Source organism: Gossypium hirsutum, chromosome D09 (genome assembly GCF_007990345.1).
Source record: "Gossypium hirsutum isolate 1008001.06 chromosome D09, Gossypium_hirsutum_v2.1, whole genome shotgun sequence".
Classification (NCBI taxonomy): domain Eukaryota; kingdom Viridiplantae; phylum Streptophyta; class Magnoliopsida; order Malvales; family Malvaceae; genus Gossypium; species Gossypium hirsutum.
Genome location: NC_053445.1, coordinates 35,246,057 through 35,269,598, shown reverse-complemented (window position 1 = coordinate 35,269,598; position 23,542 = coordinate 35,246,057). Strand labels below are relative to the sequence as shown.

Here is a 23,542-nt window from a genome sequence, read left to right as displayed (position 1 = left end):
TTTCATTATACCTAACCTAATTGCCAGCAAGAATTTGTTCTTTTTTACAAATTTGATGTTGATAAATCCATAGATCTAGAAATTCATTTTGGACACTTGAACCTTCTCAAACTGTTTCTTTTTAAGAACCAAAAAGATTTGTGCAAAAACAATAGATGCCAAGAAGAACAAAATACCTTGGACGCGTAGTGCATCCCCCTGACCAAATCCACCCACATTAGGATTAATTGTTAATGGTTGATCGAGTTTGATAGATTCACCCTCTGAAACAAGAAGTTTTGGTCTTGAGGGGATAATATCAACCACTTGATGTCCATCCAAGGCATCCGTTATGGTTATTTTGTACCCTCCTTTTTCTTTTCGTATGATTTTGCATCTCGTTAAATAATCTCATTTTAGGTTTCAATTATATTTACTCTTTTTGATACATAGTCTTTCCCTAACCCTGTATTGGCACTTGAACTCACATTCTCTTGTATTGGCAACAATGCCCATGCCAATCGAACTTTTTCAAACAAAAAAATAAATATTTTGTTAAATTTCACTTATAGAATTAAAATACTCTATAATCACAGTATCAATATATGGTGTAATAATCATTTTATAAAATAACTTAATTTTAATTCTTTAAATGGATACTTTTACTATTAAATCAAATACTCTCTTTTGTTCGTCCTGAAATACATATTATTTTAATGCCACTAAAAAAAGATTTATCTTATCTCTTTTTCTATGGTTTGGGCCACTTTGCATGTCAACATAAAGCTTAGCTATATATACATTCTCTTTTACACTTTTTGCAACTATTTTTATTCCATTTTTTATTTTTTATAGATGGTCCCAAATATATATATAGACATAATTTAGTACTTGGTCCCAAGAGCTATAAATACAAAGATATATATATTTGGCACTTGATCCCAAAAGTTATAAGGATGTGGTTTAATGATAAGGTCGAGATCTTACAAATTTAGAAATCATATGTTCGAGTTTCATTTGTATAAATTATATATGATAGATTGAATTGAATTAGTTTATTCAGTTTATTAATTTTAATGATAACTGTTGATATAGTTATAAATTGTAATTTTAAAATTTTATAATAATAAAAAAATGGATGAAACTCGTATGCCAACATTCTATTGTAACTTACACTAAAGCAGAAGAATAAGGTATCTTTTCTCTTCGGCACTTATTCTTGTTTTCTGCAATTTGGTCCCTCGCCTTTAGCTATTAGCTAAGCAATTAAGCATCACTTTTATTCTTCTTTTTATTCACTGAAAAGTTCAGAGTTGACATACCATAGATGTAGATATTAAAATTCATCACATGATTTTTGTAGGTCAAAAAAATTTTTCTAAATAATATTTATTAAAAATAATTAATTTTTTGAAAAACTAAATTAAATTTTTTTTAAAGTGAATGGTTATTTTTAACTTTAATTATTCATTTGTATGGAACAAATGAAAATAATAACTAAGTAGTTCTAATGATAACATTGTGGATATGTTTTTTTTCATAGTAAATGACACTATAATCAAATTCCCATTTTGTTTTGGCATTTCACTATTAAATTTGTGTCGTCGAATAACGTGATACTAAAATCAGGCAAATACTTTATGATATGTATATAAGCAAGGGTTGATTTATACCAATTTAAAAGTATTTTAGTTTTTCTTTTTTTAATATATTTTAATAGTTTAACAATTCAGTAGTTGAATTTAATTTACATCAAATTTAACATGTTGATCTAAAATAATGATTTTTGTCATGCACAGAGACGAATTTAGGAGGTTGGCAGGGCTCGGTCCCCTTTAAAATGGAAAGTTTTTCATTTTGGCCTTTTAATATTTTTAAAATTTTAAATTAGTAAAAGTGAAATTGCACTTTACCCCCTAAAAATAATAAAATTTTGATTTAATCCTTTAATATCTATATTTTTAATATCGTAAAAATTACAATTTAATTTTGGCCCCCATGAAAAAATTTTCTGGCTTCGCCCCTGGTCATGCATGTAATTTTTTGAACCTATCTGATATTTCTGTCATATTGATCTATAATGTTGTATATATTAATATTTATTAAACGGTTAAAAATTTTACAAAAAAAAAAGTTAAAAATGTTAATTTACATCAAATTTGATATACATATTTTATATGAATAATATATGATGATTGTATGATCAAAATATTAATTGTACAAAGAAAGAGGAAAAAGTAATTAAAGACTTCCGAAAAAAATCATGAATTTAAATTGAGTGGTGTAGAAAAACCAAAAAAAAATTATTACGTAATTTGAAAAACCAAATTAATTGTATGTAATTTATTATTATATTAGATTAATTTAAAAATATTCTTTACATTTATTTATTTTAATAAAATACTATCATTAAAAAACTATGAACAATAAAAATATAATGACATGTCACATAGTAAAAACGTTAATTAAGACAACATAAATCGATGTACAAATGCCATGTTTGCAAAATAATCCTAAAAGAGGAGAAAGACAAACTGATAGTGACCTCAATGGAAGAATTCAAAAACAAACTGGAGATGTATCACCTTGATCAAATCACTGAAAATTGTATCTTAGTCCCGTCATCATCAAACCAACCTAACCATTATCAAGTGTCTCAAGAAACCCACCATATCAGTGATTGACAAAAGACCAAGTTTTAGATAGCCTATCCTCCTCCTCATTATTTCGGATTCCAATCTTATAAACATCAATATTGTGCTTAATCATAATAAAACCTTCGAAAACGATTTTTAATTTGACAAAATCTTTTACTTGACCAATCTTATATATACCCAAAATATATATATATAAAAACTAAAATCACTACTATTTTCAGAGATATCAGAGTGAGAAAGTTAAACATATGGAGTTTTTGTTCTTAAAGAGAAAAAGTTCACACGAAACATATTCTTTACATTTATAAATAAATTGCATCTTACAAATCTTATATCATATATGTTACAATTAGACTATTATTAAAGTTTCTGACTGAATTGGTTCACTCTGAATCATATCATCAATTCAGTTAAGAAATTTAAGAAAATATCCTTTCGTAATTAAAATAAGTTATATTGTTTGAGAATATTTTAGTCTTTTTGTTTTTTTTTTTAAATTCAATAAAAATATACGTATAATAAAATTTGAACCTGAACCAATTATATTGGTAAAATATTTAATTTACCACAAAGCTAAAACTTTGTTTTAATATTTTTATACATTTTAATTTATTATGTATGCTTTGTTACGTTCATCAATTGTATATCTATGCTATTTATTAAGTATTTTATTGAGTTGGTGTCACCCTCAATGAAATTGGTTTAAGAAATTATAGAAATTCTCTTCCATAGTTAACATAAGTTAATACTATTTAATGGTATTTTAGCATTTTTATTTTAACAAAAAAAACCAATTAAATTATGCGTATAATGAGATTTGAATCCACACCAATTGAATTAATAAAACTTTAAATTTACCACTCAACCAAAACTTCATTTTAATATATTTTATATATTTTTATTTTAATACGAATAAGTTATTATATCCATTAGCTGTATATATATATTAATAATGTTGTTAATTGAGTTGGTGTCACAAGTTAACTCGACACTAACTCACAATTGTTAACAAAATCATGATAAATAATTGTAGTGCATTTAGTATTGTTTATTTGATGTATTCATGTGTTTAAATTTAGTTTTACTCACAATTTAATCTATATTTTATTTTAATATCATACATATTTCATGTGCTATTATGATTAATTAGTTTCAAACCATGCATTTCATTATTTATTGTATGTTTTTTTAAACACACATTTGAGTTCTAAATTCGTGGTTTCTACACGCATACGCATGTAATAGGATTTCTAGGATTAATAATTTATTTGATTGAGTTGCTGTCATAAGTTAACTCAACACCGACTCAAGATTGATAACAATATAATAATAAACAATTTAATCTATTTTTGTTAGTTTTAATACCATGCATATTTCATGTACTACTATTAATTAGTTTCAAATCATATGTTTCGTTCTTTATTATATGTTATTTTTAAACACATATTGATTTTTTAAATTATAGTTTTCACACGCATACATGTGTGTGATAGGATTTTATTTTTAGTAAATTTAATATATGTTTTATTTGAAGGTCAACCTTTTTTTTTAACTTTGTCAAATAATTAAATGTTACTTTTTTTAACATGTAGTGATATTATATAAATTTTAATGTTTTTTTAGAATTTGACAAATATTATATCTTTTTCTCATTTTTTTGTGTTTTTTAATGCAAAATTTTTATTCAATTATACAATGTTAGAGTTATGTGACCCAAATTCATGTTAAAGAAATAAAATACAGTGGGAAAATAAGGGGATCTATAGGGGCAAAACAAGACACAAGTAGAATCCGTATAGAACTACTCTCATTTTATTTGACATTGATTAGAATAAAGTTTTTCAATCTATAAATAAGGGCAAAATTGTAAAATATAAAAATATATAGGCAAAATTGTAAAATCTTAAAATAGGGGCAAAACTGTAAAATCTAAAGAACAAAGGTAAAATTGTATAATCTAAAAACTAGGGGAAAATTGTAAAATCTGAAGAACAAAAGCAAAACTATAAAATTTAAAGAACGTGAGCAATACTATAAAATATGAAAGATAGGGGACACACGGTCGTGTGACCGGGCTGTGTGGAAAGCCCTAGACCGTGTGGAGGGGGTACACGACCGTGTGGCTAGGTCGTGTGACAAACTGTGGTCATGTGCGACATGCAAAGCTTCAAGGGTGACACGACCATGTGGGAGGCCGTGTGAGAATCGAACATCCTAGGGTTTCAGGGGAACGTAGTCGTGTGAGGGGTCGTGTGGTCCACACTGATGGTCTACACGCCCGTGTAGAAGACTATGTGGCCCTATTCCTAAACACGGTTTACCCCGATTCGCTTGTAAAAAAACACACACCTTTCACCGGAAGCCCAAACGACATCCCTTGTGATAAAATTTGGCTTGGGTGCCTAAATTGAGTCCTTCAAAAGACATTTACATAAGAATTAATGATGAATTCAAGGTAAATCAAGGTTTTCGAGATATGTGACAAGAACCGGTAAAGATTAATTAGATCGAATTAAGGATTAGTTTTGATTAGAAGTATTATGAAAATTTAGGATCTAAACTTTGAATCGAGATGTACTTACCGAACTTGATGGAAATACGGAGGCTATTAATGAAGAGTTCAAAAATCGGTAGAGAATCAATTTATCAGGGATTGATTTGATATCAAAAGAAAAAAATAATTTCAGTATTGGAATGACAAATTTGATGAAAAGAAAATAGGGAGAAAAGAGAAGAAGAATATAAGGGAAAAGAGGGAGAATTCAAATTGAATTAGAAAAGAAGTCAAAATTCTAGGGTAATTAGGATAAGAATGACTAAATAACTAGGTTTTCAAACTTTTAACCACATTTGTGACTAAATTACTTAACCAAATTTTAATTCATCAATATAATAACTCTGTAAACATCTCTAATTACTATTTATGGACTTGGTTTACGAAAACAGGATCTCAAAACTGTATTTTCTGACACCACTAGAAACTGGGACGTTATACACACATTAACCACTCGGCCAAAGCATCAATTTTGATAATAATTCTATAAACTTTACATATTTTTACAGTTTCTGAAACATTGTATTATTTATTAATTTTCCAATTTTGAGATTCAAATGTTTGGAAAGATGGATTTTAATTATAAATATGGATTTTGTTAGGTTATATAAATCATAACAATGAAACGCATACATTATAAATAAATTAGTTTGTGTGCATTGACAAATTTGTTGAAAAATTTATGGTTTGAGGTAATCAAATGAGTGCACTAGTCAATTCGCAATGATAAATTGGTGAAATTTTAAGATGACAATTGCTCTAAGGCATTGGTGTATAGGTAGTGGTATGCTTAGTGAAAATGTGTGTGGGGCGAACATGATGGGTCCAGATAGGGAGTGAATGTGCCAATGATTAGAATCATGCCTACCCAATACCATCATTCACTAAATTATCAATATGCTATTATTAGAAGTGGAAAGGGTTGATGCTGTCCTTATCAGAAACAGTCAAAACATGGAGGTTTCTCTTCTTCTGACATATACAAGGCCATTGCAAATGCTATTCGAGGAGCAGAGGATTCAACATGGGTTGTAGTTTGGAAATGTGAGGCACCTCAATGAGTGAGATAATTTCTATAGCTTATTTTTAATGAACAATTGTTGACTAACCGCGTCCCGACATGCATACATCAGGGCTATGAATCAAACAATTATCTCTAAATATCTAGCGGTATATTGCAAGTGTGACAAGTTTAGTTGTAATATTTACAGTGTTACAATGAAACATCCTAGTATTCCGAGTGTTGAACACAAGAAAGTTCGGGGACAAAGCTTAAGGATTTCTTTAATGGTTGCTTGGGGAAGATGATGACAGCAATAATAGAGGTGAAATACTAGTAAAGTTTATTTTAATGCTTTGAAAAGGAAATGCAACTGAGATATTTTAACAAACTTGGATGATAATGAAAATACAAAGACAGCTTTGAGTACCAAAGTGCAATTAATACAAGAGCTACAGAAAAACTAACTAAACTACCAACTAAACCAACTAAAAACCAAAAAAAAAAAAAGCTAAGAACTAAACCCTAAAAGATGAAGAATTCTAACTACTTAGCTAAAAAGATTATAGAAAGTAAATAAAGTTGGCTCATTTTCAATGTTTAGCCAAAGGGTGTTTTTATCAGCTGATTGCAATCCCAAAATTTGGAAAGAAAAAAATGCCCCTAGAAGTTGTGTTTTGATTGGAAATGGTGTTGGACAAAAGACTACCCCTGCAACAATTTTATCCTTGTCAAGCAATGGTGTCACGACACCTAGGCCTCGATGTTACAACACCCTAGACAGTACCAAACTCATGGTTGTGGGGGGTCTCAGTGTCGCGCAATCCTACCCCTGGTGTCATGACATCACTAGTGTTAGCTCCAATTTCTTCATTTTAACACCTCCAAGTATATCATGACTTCCGAGGCTCGGTATCACGACATCCTACCCTCAGTCATCGATGCTGTGACCCTCTTGACAATAGGCTCTAAACAAATTCCGTGTTGAAGTTTTGCATCCTCAAGGTGAAAGGGTTCGGTGTCACGACATCCATATCATCAGTATTGCAACACCCACTCTGAATAATGTTTTCCTCGAGGTTGGGCAATTATCGTCGTCCTACACCAACTCGAACACCTTGTTAAGTTCCCCATGGCACCGTGTTGCCAATTTGGGTCTTATTAGGGACAAAAACTCAACTAAAAACGTTTATTAATGGTGAAAGTTAAAACTCGAAAAAAGTAAAAAAAATACACTTAAATTGCTTGAGAATAAGTTTCTCAAATGTATTGGAGAGTCTAATTTGATGTATCAAATTACGAAATATCATTGACCAATTAGGAAAGGTTGCGATAGCATATGACTACCGTGGGATGGTGTCCTCGAGGTAAATTAGAATTGGGATTGTGTCCTCATGTCCTTAAAGACTATGAATTCTCAAAAAGTACTTGGAGATCTTTAGTGACACACTACCTGCAGATGATGTTTTTCTCAATGTCGTTGTGACAATGGCTGCTTTGGAACCTTAATATAATACATATTTGAAAAGTATAAAGAAAAATTTGTTTGCCTTTGATCTTTGATCTTTACTACTTTTTTCTAACATTCATTTTGGTGGGTAATTTGTTAAATTACTTTTTATTACTATTCTAGGGAGAATATTTACACACTTTGGCATTTGAACTACTAGTACATTTGAATTTGTACTTTATGTTAATATTTGAATTTTGGAATATTTCATTTTTTGTTGTTCAAGGTTGTTAGGGTTGATTTAAACAATCTTATGTTGTTATTTTTTTTCTTTAAATTTTAGTTTCAAAATATAAATTATTGCACACTAAACTAATAAAAATTAGGGAAGAAACTAATAATAAAAATACAAAAAAAATCTACAAATTTGCGACGTTTGTTGTAATAAATGCCAAAAAACTTTGAAAATTATATTTGTCATATAGTGGCTTCTAAAAGACATCGCAAAATATAGAAACACTAGTGGCGTTTGTACAAAAAAGCCGCTAAAAGCATTACTACAATCTGACGCCTCTACAGGTACCACATGTAATGGTGCTAGGTATAAAAACGCCGCAAAAAGTATAGAATTTAGTGGTGTTTTTTCGTACAAATGTCGCTAAATACGTTGTACTTTTGCAACATTTGTGTTTATAGCAGGCAACAATTACTTTTACAAGCATTTTTTTGTGACACTTTCATTTTTGCCGCTATTTTTTTAACATTTATCAACTCCATTATAAGATTTTGTTATAGTTTTAATAGATTGAATGACTACCATTGATTAAATGCTAAAATTACATATTTTATGTAATTAAATTGGTTAATTTATGAGAGTGCACCACTGATTTTTCTATGTTGATATTGAATTTTGTGCAGGGGTGCAATTTGGGGCTAAATAGAAGAAAAATGAAACAATTGGGCTAGATTGAACTAAGGAGCAAAGAAGGCGGGCCAAAGAAGAATTTTTCCAAGATGCAATTAGCTGAAATTCTATGTTGACTTAGTGGGAGATTATGTAGGGATTTTTTGTATCATGGAATATTTTATTTCCTTGATTTTCTATGGTTAGTGGCTCTTAATTTGGCAAAGCCACTAGTATAAATAGGGGCTACTATGTTCATTCATTCATCAAGTTTTCAATCAAGCCATAAACCAAGCTTTCATCTTTGAATGCAATCTCTTCTTCATTCTCACGAAGCTATTTTTTTTGTTTTTGGTTACTTTTTCTTTCAATTTATTAATTTCTAGTTTGTCACCAACTTAAATCATTTACAATTTCTTTTTCAAACTTCCTTTTCTTTTCCAGTAGCTAAACCATCCCACTCTAATACACTACCAAAATTCCAGTCCCCATACTTAATCACGCCACCCATTATTTTTACCGATTTTAACCTTATTTAATTTATCTAACTCCAATATGCCCCAAACCTTAGTTAACTAAATTCATTTTCAGCTTTAGGTCGGAATTAGCCTAGTCAAGACCCATGAGTTATGAACCCGAGCAATTAAACTCCTAAACTCCAGTACTTATTATTTATCCGGATTAAGAGTATGATTTTGTCAACTCACAAAGTCAAATCAACACTAAGTCAGAAAAGACGTCGTTTGAGTTAGTGTGGTTAGACGTACAGTTGGAACTCCAAAAGGATCGATTGTCTAATCGGTTTTCTGTGAAAACATTGGCATGCCAAGTGGGGATTGCTGTTTGGTTCCGCCAAGGGAAGTAGTAACCAGATTTAAATGTCCCACACGGTTGAGGGCATTGATTCGAGCTAGAACGCAAAGCTGCCGGAGTTCTAAATCATGAACGTTTCGTTGGTTGTTCGATCGGTAAGAGTTAGTTATAGGACATTCCATAACTAATCTACACAAGGAAGAGTTGGTGTCCGAGGCGTCCTTGGTAGCTATAACTAGCTTATTGGAAAAGAGGAGTTCATCTAATTTCGAGGATCGGTTCAAAAACGAGAAAAACATGTGCCTAAAGCTGAGCTTATTTTAATTAATTTTTCTTCAGATTTATTTAACTTTTTTATTATTTTCAGCTTTTACTTTTCACGCATATTTTCCCTGTTTATTTCAGGTTCCAGGTTTTCAATTTTATCCTCCCCCAAATTTCTTAGGCACGACAACTGCCCAGACACAAATTTGGTCGAGAAAGAGAAACAATTTGCAGTAAACCCAGTCTCTGAGGGATCGACCCTACTCCCTATACTGCTTAAATTGCAAATTAAGCGTAAGTTTATATTGGTGGACTCGGCACCCATCAACCATTTTAACTCATGATTGAAATTCCAAATTACAAAAAGCATAGAGATTAAAAATGATCAACTTAGAGAAGAAAGAATAAATCCACAACTTATATGTAGTATAAAACTAATATCAGTAACTATTTAAATTATGAATAAAATTCCAAGATTCTAAAAATTCAAGAATTAAAATCGTATAATTGATTAAATCTACATCTTCCTTTTCTTTTACACTTGTTTTTAATCAACAATTCTTTTCAAACACTAGTGATTAACGTGGTAATGTATTGTCTTATTTATTATCTTGAAATTCTAATGAAGTTTGCGAGTGGAATTATGAATATAATAATAAATAACTAAAATCAAATCAATATAAATTATTTAAAAAATGATACCTTTGTGATTAAAGCTTCTATTTGCTACCTAAATCAATCAATATTTATGAGGAATTAAATTATATTTTTTTAAAGGTTAATAAAATTTAAAAATAAATATTTATATTTTTTGTGAATAAATAAACATTATATTTAAAACAGTAAAAAATTAAATTTCTATATAAAATTATCTTAAAATTTATTTGTGAAAAAGAGTTTTAAACTTTATGAATGGATGAAAATTAATATAAAACAAAAGTTTAAACCCGAAAATGGGAACAATTTGAATAATAAAATGAGATATTTGATGTAATATATATTATTTACAATCAAACTCTAAAATGAAATATAAAAGACTATCCGATATCTTGAAGTCTTTAATAAATATTAGATTATAACACGTGAGTGAAAATATGATATCAAAATTTATTTATTAAAAGTTTATTAAAAATTTAAATGAAGCTTTTGCTAAAATGGTAAATTCAATGGTTTAAAATTAATGATTCTACACGTTCAGATTTTATTATGTGTTATTTTTAATTATTTTAAATAAAATGAAAAATATAAAAGCATTCTCGTAATAATATAATTCGGTAAAAATCATTATTTTTAATTATTTTTTAACTGCGTTTGTACCTAGTTGACTTGTGACATCAACTTAATTAAAAACTTGAATAATAGGGACAAACCTCAAAATTGTATATGAACTTTGATTCAACGTGCAATTATATACTCGATATTTTTATTTTGATTTAGTTATACGCATTTGAACGAATAAATGCATCTAATTATTTTTCTATTGAATAAATATAAATGTTTGTATATATAATATATAAACATAAAAGATATTATATCAATACTTGTGTTAATAATTTGAGAAAATAGGAGCAAATCAAAATTTCATGTAATATTATGGATATGGATTCATATTTAGTAATTAAAATATTAAATAATTTTTATTTAAATATTAGAATTTCGCATCAACCCAAGGGTACGTAGTAGTAAATTCTCCGAAAGAGTGGGGACATTTTTGGTTTACTACTTGCTGAAAAGTAACAAAACGAGGCAGCAATAAATAAAATTAAAACGACGCCTGAGAGATTCGAACTCTCGCGGGGAAACCCCATGTACTTAGCAGGCACACGCCTTAACCACTCGGCCAAAGCGTCAATTTCTGAAGGCTTTAAATACACAACTTTTAATATTTTTATTTTAATTTCGAGATTCAACTTAAACTGTTTTTCTTCCTTCCCATTTGGGAACATTGATTTCTATAGAGTTGACAAAACAAGCCCAAACTCGAAAGTCCATCGTGCAATCCAATCTTGGAAAAATGCAAGCCTGATAGAACTCGAGTTTGAGATCGATCTAGCCTTAAAAAGCCCAATTTTATAACTGAACAATCATAATAGACATTAATAATTAATATAATTTTATGATATTACTTAAAATATAAATAAATGATAATTCTTTGTTTTTTTTAAATGTATTCATATGCCTTGCGTGTTTATATTAAAATTTTATTAAGAGTAAAAGTAATTAATAATAATTTTTTATGTTAAAGTATAAAGTGAGATAATTTTTTTAAAACACTAATTTAATATAAAATATTTTTAATACTATAATTATATATGTATAATAAATATATAAAATTAATTAATTATTAAAATCTATAAAATTAAACTTTAATGATAATATAATAATATATTATATAACTATTATCGAAACCGATTACCTAACTTGACATTAAACCGTTATACTAAATTAGAATATTACTATTGCATAAAATAATATTATAATATATAACTATTACTAAAAATATTAATACATACATAACTATTATTATAATATAGATCATAATAAATGATATAGTGTTACCTGATATTGTAATGTTTAGTCATCGATGCATATATGTAAACTATTAATATATATTATATGATATGATATAGTAGGAGGGCTAAGTTTTAAATGTACGGAAACTATAGGGACTTAAAGCATATTTCAATTAGTATAATAATAAACAATAATATATAATAAGTAATATATAATGTACTACTATTATTTGTAACTATTATTATAATATAGATTATAATAAATGAGATAGTATTACATGCTATTATAATATTTAATAATTTATGCGTATATATATAAACTATTAATATATGATATGATATAGCATTATATAATATAGTAGGAGGGTTAAATTTCAAATGTTCCAATAGTATAGGGACTTAGAGCATATTTCAACCAGTATAATAATAAACAATAATATATAATATATAATAATATGTAATATGTAATATATAATATATAATGTACTACTATTATATATAACTATTATTATATTATATATTATAATAAAAGATATAATATATTATATACTATATGATATGATATAGCATTATATAATATAGTAGGAGGGTTAACTTTCAAATGTACGAAAAATATAGGGACTTAAAACATATTTCAACTAATATAATAATAATTAATATATAATGTACTACTATTATATATAACTATTATTATATTATAGATTACAATAAAATATATAGTATTACATGATATTATAATGTTAATATTTGATGCATATATAAACTATTAATACATTATATAGCATTATATAATATAGTAGAAGTGCTAACTTTCAAATGTATGAAAAGTATAGGGATTTAGAGCATATTTCAACAAGTATAATAATAATTAATATATAATGTACTACTATTATTATATTATAGTTTATAATAAAAATATATAGTATTATATGATATTGTACGTTTAATCATTGATGCATATATATAAACTATTAATATATTATACATTATGTGATATGCTATAGCATTATATATATTAGGAGGGCTGAGTTTCAAATTTAGGAAAAATATAGGGACTTAGAACATATTTCAACTAGTATAATATATCATAATAATTAATATTTTATGTATTAATCTACTATTATAGTATGTGATATAGTATTAATGAAATAATACATTTTATAAGTATTAATATAATAAGTATTATTATATTATAGATTATAATAAAAGATATAGCATCAATAGTTACGTGTAATTTAGCAAATAAAGAATACATGTTTATAATTATAACCAACAATTCATGAAATATTATTAACACCTCTCCCTTAAACCATGTAGATCGTACCTTTACCCTCCATCAATTGAGACACTTTCGACTTTGTAAAGCAAGCCTCTTTAAATACTAACTCGATAACTTAAATAATAGTTTAATTATAGATTAATTATTTAATAATAAAAATATTTTTAAATAAATTATTAGAAAAATTGTAAATATGAAAATTTAGTGATATTTTACAATATTAGAATTTCGCATCAGCCCAACCCAAACATAAATATAGAAATAAAGAAAATTTAGGCTCAGGCCCAAGGGTACCTCCCCGTTAATTCTCCAAAAGAGCGGGGACATTTTTGGTTTATGATTTCAGGAAAACAAAACGGGGCGGAAATAAAATAAGATAACGACGCCTGAGAGATTCGAACTCTCGCGGGGAAACCCCATGTACTTAGCAGGCACACGCCTTAACCACTCGGCCAAAGCGTCGAATTTAATTTAATTTCAATAAAGTACGTACATATTTCTATTATTTAGGACTGTGTTATTAATTTCCCACTTTTGAGATTTAATTCAATGAATGTATTTGAAAGGTCTCTCTATTATATGGATTGGATCAAATGAGTCCCTCTACTATTAAATGGATCAATTTAGACTTTGTACTTTTTTTGTTGTTGAAACTAAGGTATTCACCTTTGTGTATGCTCTCCAAAGAGGTAATCAGCTGACCCTGAAATGTGCTCCATTCCCATGAGCAGGAATCAAACTCTCAGCCACATGGTTAAGGGATGAGATGAGTAACCACCACATCACACCTCACAGTTAGTCCTTAACTATTAAAAAAACAAATAATGTAAAAATGGAATAGAGTTAACACTTACTGTTTAAAAAAATGTCCTCACGATTTTCATTTATTGTCCAACAAAGTCAATATTTTTAGAGTTTTTTTATTTCTTGAAATGAAATTTTTTGTTTGGAATTGAACTGCAATTGAAGAAAAAAATTCAAGACATTTTTTATGCAGCAAATGTTAACTATGCTACAATTTGGACTTATTTGATCATTTTTAGTAGTATAAGGACTAGATTGGCCCATTTAATAATAGATGGACTAATTTGATCTAGTTCCTACAATATAAGGACCTCCAAGGTACTTTAACCCATCATTTCTTCATTAGCCATTTAACTGTTGATGACCAAAAAAGATAAAATCAAGTAGTTAAGTGATCATTTGTAACTTTTTTATAATTAGGTGACTACCATTATAGTTTACCTTATTTTTTATGTCGTGTCCAATAAAGATTTAAAAATTGGAAATTGGATTCATTTGGATATATAATTTTTATAAATAATTTAGTTGAATTTCAATATAATATATATTTAAAAATTATTAAAAAAATATGAATTTTTAAAATTCTAATGAGTTTACAAAATTGACAAACTCATTGTTGAATAGGCATTATACAAATCTCAAAATTTTAAAAATGATAATGAGTGTTACATTTGTTGGCATTTTGTGATTTAATTCGTATTGTTTTTAAAAGGTTTGTAAGAAAAATAGGTGCTCAAATTCTGCAACTTTTATAGTGTAGGTAAAAGTGTTTTTTTTGTCAAAGCACGTACCTAAAGTTTTATTCCTTACTACTTTAGGTATCAACTCTTAACTCCGATGAAAAAGAAAAACTCTGAACGGGACTTAACATTTTAAATATTTTTAATTGAATTTGATATTTTAAATATTTAATTAAAATTGACATGTGTCACAATTTGATTGGTTCAAAGATTTTTTTAAATTGAAGCTAATGGGTGATAGCTTAAGTGGTAATGAAATAAAATTAGGTACATACTTTGATAAATAAATAAAAAAACTCTAGATACCTAAATGATAAAAGTTGCACAGTTTGAGTATCTATTTTACATATAAACCTTTTTAAAATTAAAATAAGGTCTAATTATGAAATTTCATGGCTTCAAAGTTAGTCGCCCAACTTTAATTTATTAGAATTTGATTATTGTATTTTATGAAAATTTAAGAAATTGCTCTAATTGGTTAATAGTATTAAACAATCCTTCAACCTTATTTTCAGTGCAATGAAATAGCAAAAACCAACAAACCAACACTTTATATGCAACAAATTAACAATAAACAACAATTAAGTGCACGCATTTTACCAGCAACTAAACTAATTTCTTAATTTTCATAAAGTACACAAATCAAATTCTGATAAACTAAAGTAGAGAGACTAACTTTTCAATCATCATAAAATAGAGGGATGGAATTCAGAATTAAAAATTATAAATGTAAGTCGAAATCACCAATTACGCCACTAATTCAATGGTAACACTTATACGAGTTTCAAGTTATTGGCATAAGATCTAAGATTTGATCCTCGTGTTTGTAACCCCCTTTCTTTCTTTTTTCTGATGTAATATAATTGTTTACTTGTATTAACAAATTAACGTGTTTCGACTTTTTAAGAAAAATATATATATATATATAGTTAAAAACTCATAATCCGAAATTGATATATTCTGAATAAAATAAAATAAAAATCAACATATTTTTACAATAATTTTTAAAAAATGATAAATGACAAAACAAATTTTAATATATTTCTATTAAAAGGGCCTACAAAAGAATGTGAACCCACATGATGAAACAAAAGGCAGACAAAAAGCTACCCAACAAAAATCAAATTGAAAAAGTAATGTCTTAAATGGTAGCAATTGAAGGGTCAAAACTATTCATAAATGTGAAAAAGTAATATTTTCTATCATTACATTAATAGAATAAGATTTGTCCAAATTAAATAATAATAATTTGTTTGTTTAATTTTAAATTATCACTAAAAATATTATTTTAATTATGAGTAAACTACTAACATAGTCATTTTTATTTACCTCAGGTTATATTTTAGTCACTTATGTTTGAAATGTTACGTTTTAGTCACTTACGTTATCACATTGTAACATTTTAGTCACTGAGCCGTTAATTGTCGTTAATGGTGTAACGGTAAGCTAACGTGACACGTTAAATCATCATTTCAAACAAAAAATTTAGGTTAATTTATACAATCGGTCCCCATATTTTTTCATTTTGAGCATTTTAATTTTTTTTATGTTCTTTTAACTTTTCTTCTTCTTTTCCTCTCTTTATTTTCCATTCTCTTTCGCTTCTCCCTCTGTTTTCCTCCATTCTCCATTACTTTTAATGTAGTTTTTCTATGTTTTTCATTTGTTAAAACTAGTCCTTATACTTTTATTTTTTTAAAACAATTTAATTTTTTTGAGTGAGGCGAGCTTGTAGACTAGTTTTAACAAATGAAAAACGTAGAAAAACTATGTTAAAATAAATGAAAAATGGAGGAAAACAAAGGGAGAAGCAAAAGATAATTGAAAATAAAGAGAAAAAAAAAAGAAGAATAAAAGTTAAAAGAATATAAAAGAAAAAAATTAAATTGCTCAAAATGAAATAATATAAGGACCAATTGTAGAATTTAACCTAAAATTTTCGTTTGAAATGATGATTTAACGTGCCGCGACAGCATACCGTTACACTGTTAATGGTAATTAACGGCTCGGTGACTAAAATGTTACAATATGATAATGTAAGTGATTAAAATGTAATATTTCAAACATAAGTGACTAAAATGTAACATGGGGCAAACAAAAGTAATTATTTTAATAGTTTACCCTTTAATTATTAAATAATATTTTATGAATATGAAATACAAATAATCCAATCTTTAAACAAATTATATCAAAATCTTGAATAGCTCAAACTCATCCTTTCTATTAAAACCTTATCCCACTTTTTTGTACCCTATATATGTATATGGGTCAAATTGTGTTATTAGTCATTGTATCATGCGTAAATTATTGATTTAATCATTTTACTATGATTTAGTTTTTTTTTTAATTTCAATCTTAACTCAAATAGAAGTAGTTAAATTTGTTAAGCTAAATTTTGATATTTCCAAAATCTTATATGACAAACATATTATCACATGTGTAAAGTTATATATATTCACATAGTACTAAAAAAGTTACGTTATTCTAGTTAACGGATTTAACAACTACCATTTGAATCAAGATTAAACTTCAAAATTTGAAAAGTACAAAGACTGAAAATGATCAAATTGGAGAACATAAAACTAAATCCACAACTTCCACGTAGTACAAAACTAATAACATAAATTGAGTTAAAGTATGCTATTTGTCCTTGTACCATTCCCCAATTCGGAATTTAATCACTATACTTTTATTTTCAATAAATTTGTCCCTTTACTTCCAGATATCAAAATTCAAGTTTAATAGTTAATATAATTAAAATTTTCCGTTAAATTTGTTGGTGTGACATTTTGAAAAAAAAATACTCACTTGGTAGCTATGTAATTAAAAGAATAATGTTGTAATGAACCTAAATTTAACAAAATAATTTTAACTGTATTAACAATTGAACCTAAATTTTGATATATGAAAAGTATAGGAATTAGGGACTGAATTCCTAGAAATAAAAGTATAATGACTAAATTTTAAATTTACGAAGAGTATAGGAACTTATGGCATGTTTTAACCCATAATTTGGCGTAACATATTTAATTTCTCCTATTTGTGTCTGGACTAATTTTTCAAAAATTGAAAAACACTTGAATTAAAATTAATGAAAGTAGAGTATAATGACAAAATCCACAACTTATACATAATATAAAGATTAATAGCAAAATTTGACCATGTCGTTGTGTCAACTTCCTTCTATATTGCACATGTTCTTTTAGGGATAAAGTAATTTTTAATCCCTAAACTTTGTAACTTTTCTCAACTTGGTCCCTATTTTTTTTTGTCCACATTAGCCATGGATCTTGATAATTTTTCCCTATTTGGTTCTTGTGCTTAGATTCCATTGAGGTGTGATGATATAATGCTACGCGATTACACTTTGTGATCACTTAAAATTATAAAACTATATAATCTAAAAAATGCAAAGAGAAAAAAATAAATTCTAAAAATTTTCAAGTGGTGACGTGACACACTCTTAGAGTGTCATATTATCATACTTTAGTGGAAACCAAAATTATAGACCAAATTGGAAAAAGTTGTCAAGTTCAAGGATTAATGTTGACAAAAAAATTAGAGACCAATGTGGGAAAAGTTATCAAGTTCAAAAACTAATGATTGTTTTATCCATTTTCTTTATTCTATAATTATTTTCAATAGTAAACTACATAATCGGTCACTCAACTTTTATAAATTTCTATTTTGGGTATTAAAAATAAAAATTGCAAATTAAGCACTATTGTTAAAAATAGTTTTCATTTTTGTCATCTAACTTCAATAAGTTTTCATTTTGGTCACCCGTTATTAATTCAATGTTATTGTACACTCATTTTAGTCACCCAACTTTAATAAGTTACTATTTTGGTAACTCATTTTATCTTTTCAAAAAATAAATTTACTTTTTTATAATTAATTTTAATTTTTCAAAAAGGAAACTTGAATTTTTATACGAAAACTCATTTTATCTTTTTGATTCCCTTTATATTTTTAGAATTAATTTTTGTTTTTTTAGTAAAAGGGAGAATTTCACATTGAATTATCTGGGTTTTTATAAGAAAAATTAATTTAACTCTTTAATTTCATTTATTTTGTCTTTTCAATATTATTAATTTTAGTTTTTACCAAGGAAAAACATTATGTTTTTCGAGGGAAAAATCAATTTATCCTTTTTAATTTATTTTATTTCTATCATTTTATCCTTTTTAATTTCTTTTATTTTTATCATTTTTAAAATTGCTTTTAGTCTCTTCTAATGATAAGGGGAAACCTTGGGTTTATTCGGGGAAACCTTGGGTTTTCTTGGGGAAAAATTAACTTGGATTTTTACAAAAGTGTTTCATATTTGCATTCATATTTCATTTGACCAATCAGATTTATTGATTCGTTTCGTAACATCATTAACCCAAAAGCCTTGTGATACTCAATTTGCATGGTGTTTCACATGCTATTGTTCATCATGTATACATTTGCATTCAATTAATCAAACCAACATTATTTATCCATTTTCATATCAATTAACATAATCAATCACATATTTAGTGGTTTGTGGCCTTTATTAACTGGACACAAACTCAAGACCAGGTACACAGATTAAAACCCTAACACTCTAATATAGTTGTACTCAGTGCTCATTTGTACATCCGAAGTCATATGTGCTCAACACTCACCAATGTTTCACTGAAGTAGCATGTCATTCGTGCCTCATCGGAACGTGACCGAATTAATATACGTCTGGTTTTTAGTTACAAGAAAAAACTTAGTTTCGTCTCCATAGTTGAATAACTCAATTTCTTGTAAAAATCCATTTATTTTGAAAAAATAATTCTAAAAAGTAAATGAGTGACCAACATAAATACTTATTAAAGATGGATGACAATATTAGTGTGCAATAACATTGAATTTACAGGGTAATTGAAAGAAAATTTACTAAAATTTAGCGACTAAAATGAAAAGGGCTATTAATAACAATGCCAAATTTATAATTTTTTTTATTTTTTGTACCTGAAATGAAAACTTACGAAAAACAAATGACGAATTGAACAATTTACCCTACTTTCAAATACTAATGACGGAAGTGATAAAATATTATTTTAAAATTTTTAAAGAATTTATGAGCACCTACAAACTTTTAAAGAAGGGATTAATCATTACCGTCCACGGTTTCTACTTCGACTTTAAAAATTATTTAAAAACATTAAAATAGGAATATTTTAAAGATTATTTTGGCACTTATACAAATAAGATTCTTGATTCATCAACACTTCTGTAAACATCATGGTTACTGTTTTTTAATTAAATAAATGAGATAATCTACTTTTATTTCACAGTAGAAAACAAAACGTTGATGTCACTCAATTTTATTTTGACATGTTGAAAAAAGTCGTGTCCACATGAATAACTTCACATTAAACACATTTCGTTCCATCCAAAGCAAAACTGATTTCCTCTTTCCGGTTTTGCTTTCAATCCTATCATCAAAGCCAAATCTTAGGATTTTTATTTATTTATATGGTACTTATAATTTTTATAAGTATATTTAAAATATTTTATATTTATTTTAAGTTTTAATATGCTGATATTTATATTATGTAAGATGGTAATAAATTCGGGGATAATTCAGTTTAATTCAATTTTATTTATTTTAATAAAATGGATTTTATATCATGACTTTGGACGGTGTTTGGTAAAGTTTCAAGATTAGGACAGCTGTTAATTTAGTTTATTTTGGAGTTTTGGTTATTTACATTTCATTTTTAAATCAAACTTTATCCTATTTGAATTCATGTTGATTGGATCAAATTTTTTAGTTGGAATAAAAAAAAGGTAATGTATATTTTAGCACTTGAATTTGGGACTTGTATATATTCGATATCTAAACTTAGATTCTATAAGCTAAATTAGTATCTTTTATTGATACTTAACTAACACGGCTAGTTTTTTGCTTAACAACCAACAGAATGTTAGCACGTGCATAACATATTTAAAAATATATATTTTTGAAATTTTAAAATTTAAAATTTTAAAAAAATTGTTTTTTATTTATTAATTTTCCACGCAAAATGAACTTGGACAATCCTTATTAGACCTGTTCATGGGTCAATCCTTGTTAGCCCGTTTAAAAAATGATTTGGGCCTCGGGTAATGTATTTTTGGCCCGAACTAGCCTGAATTCACTAAATGACAAAAAAATCTATTTTTTTAAATATTATTTTCTTGTTGTTTTCTCCATATTTTGCTACCATTTTACTATTATGTTGCTACTATTTTGTTGTTATTGTTTGTATATTGTATAAAACTTGTCGAAACCGTTTTTTGAAAAAAAAACAAAATTTTTAAGTTTTCAACTTTTAAAATTGAAAATTGGGAGTCGCCACCAATCTTTTATTAAGGTGTGATTGGGTCACCTAAAACGACTTTGGTCTACGAATTTTAGAAAAACGGGTCCGGGAGTCGGTTACGTATGAGGAAGGATTAGCACCCCCATTACGCCCGAAAATTGGTACCTAGTTAATTAATTAATGTCTTAAGGTCGAAAATTTTAAAAATTTAATCTTTAAAAACTTAAAACGTTGCATATTAAGACCCTTTTCAATTCAGAGAAACAAAAAATGCCACACCCAATACGTTAGGGCACAACATTCTAATTTCCCCCAAAATGAATTAGGTCAGAATATTTTTGCAATAAAACTTTAAAAGAACATCCACTCATCCAAGATTTAAGAAATCACACCCAATACGTTAGGGCACGATCCCTTTAGAATCCCAAACTCGGAATATTTCCTTTACTTTAAAAGAACATCCACTTATCCAAGATTTAAGAAATCACACCCAATACGTTAGGGCACAATTCCTTTAGAATCTCAAACTCAGAATATTTCCTTTATGATTTTAAAAAATCTTCATTTTGAGAAATCAATGCGCCACATCCAATACGTTAGGATACAACGTGTTGAATTCCCAATAATGAGCTTTTATTTTAATTAAAAGAATGTCCATTTTGAAAAAGTTTGATTTTAAAAATCGAGTAAAAAAATGTAATGTGATGCTACATTAAATATATAATGCAATAATACTACGATAGCATAGAAATAATACAAATATATGAACAAATAAATAAAATAATGGCCTGCAAAATATTAAATAAACGGACAAGATATAAATATGTAAACCTAAATTAATAAACAGATGATTGAAATAAACAAAAAATATACATGTACCCAAGAAAATATATAAATTTAAAATAATTAAATAGTATCAAAATTAATAAAACATGTATTAAAAATATACAAGAAATATTAATTTTTAAGGTATAAATACATACGAAAGAAACATTTATATATATACATATAATAATAACAATAATTTCATAAAAAATATTAGAAATACTGATTTTAAGAAAAATATGAAAAATGACTAAATTGGGTAGTAGGTAAAAAAATAGGGGTGAATCAGCAAATAAATAAAGTCTGGAGGACCAAATTGAACGCGCGGATTACATAGAGGGGCTGGAAGGGCAATTTTCCCTTCTCCTCTAAAACGGTGTCGTTCAAGAAGGGTCAAGTTGAAATTTAAAATAAATTACAGGGCAAATTTAAAAAAAAATAAAAAAACTAATTATAAAGACATTTAAAGGCGGAGGGGCTAAAAGTGCAATTTTCCCTCCGCGCAAAAACACGTGGATCCTGGGTCCGGGTCGGGTCGACGCGCGAATCCTCCCCCTCCAAAACGGCGCCGTTTTCAATTGGCTATTTAAGCCAAAATTAAAGCCCAACTTTCATTTCAAACTCGTTTTTAAAACAAAAAATCTTTCAACAAAAAAACCTCTCAGCCCTTCAGCCCTCCGACCATCGGTCGGTCATCGGACCTCCGCCAGCCACCGCGCCGGCCACCGTTCTTCGGCGTCGGAACCGCCGTATGCGGTGGCCGAAAAATAAAAAAATTTGCAATCGGTCCCTCTGACCCTTTTTAAACCCCGATTTGAGTTTGAAATTTCTTGAAAACCCTCAGAAAACGCGAATGAAACACGAAACCCTTCGGTTTCTGACTGCCGATCCTCGGAGTCAATCCTCCTACGGCGTCGCTTTTAAGCAAACAGGTTGTTTCCTTCCTTTTTACTTTTCATTATTTCATAAATAAAAAAAATAAAATAGATATAGCAGAAAATAAGAATAGAAGTGCAAATATCAACCTTTAATAGACTATACTCTCTGTATTGCGAAAGTGAAAGCCTTGATTTTATTTCAATTTTTCGATCTTGTTACAGTGTATTTGATGTCCTTTTATAGTCGAATGAAAACAAATCAAAGAAAGAATAAATCTGGATATATCTCTGATTCTCAAATTTATGATTTTTTCCATATGTTGTTTGATTTCTTTCCTTGTTTTGCAGGTGAAAATCGGGGAGATTCGGCCTTGGCTCGGTTGCGGCGGGAGGCTCCCTCAGAAACCCTAGGGTTTCTGACATTGCTTTGGGCCTGGGTCTAATTTTGGGCCTCTGTTTGTTTTATTATTTGGGCCATATAGGCTTATCTGTAATGTGGATTTTTTTAAAACCCGGGCAAAATATGGTATGTACAGCTGCCCCTCTTTGTTCATTATCG

General features: G+C 27.8%; 2 non-coding genes across 2 annotated transcripts; both read right to left on the bottom strand.

Moving 5' to 3' along the window:
- Positions 1–11,389: 11,389 nt before the first annotated feature.
- On the bottom strand, positions 11,390–11,471 carry TRNAS-GCU (transfer RNA serine (anticodon GCU)). The gene has a single exon. It is a non-coding gene; the product is annotated as a tRNA-Ser (tRNA).
- A 2,322-nt stretch (positions 11,472–13,793) lies between these two features.
- On the bottom strand, positions 13,794–13,875 carry TRNAS-GCU (transfer RNA serine (anticodon GCU)). Its single transcript has one exon. It is a non-coding gene; the product is annotated as a tRNA-Ser (tRNA).
- Between the last annotated feature and the right edge of the window lie 9,667 nt (positions 13,876–23,542).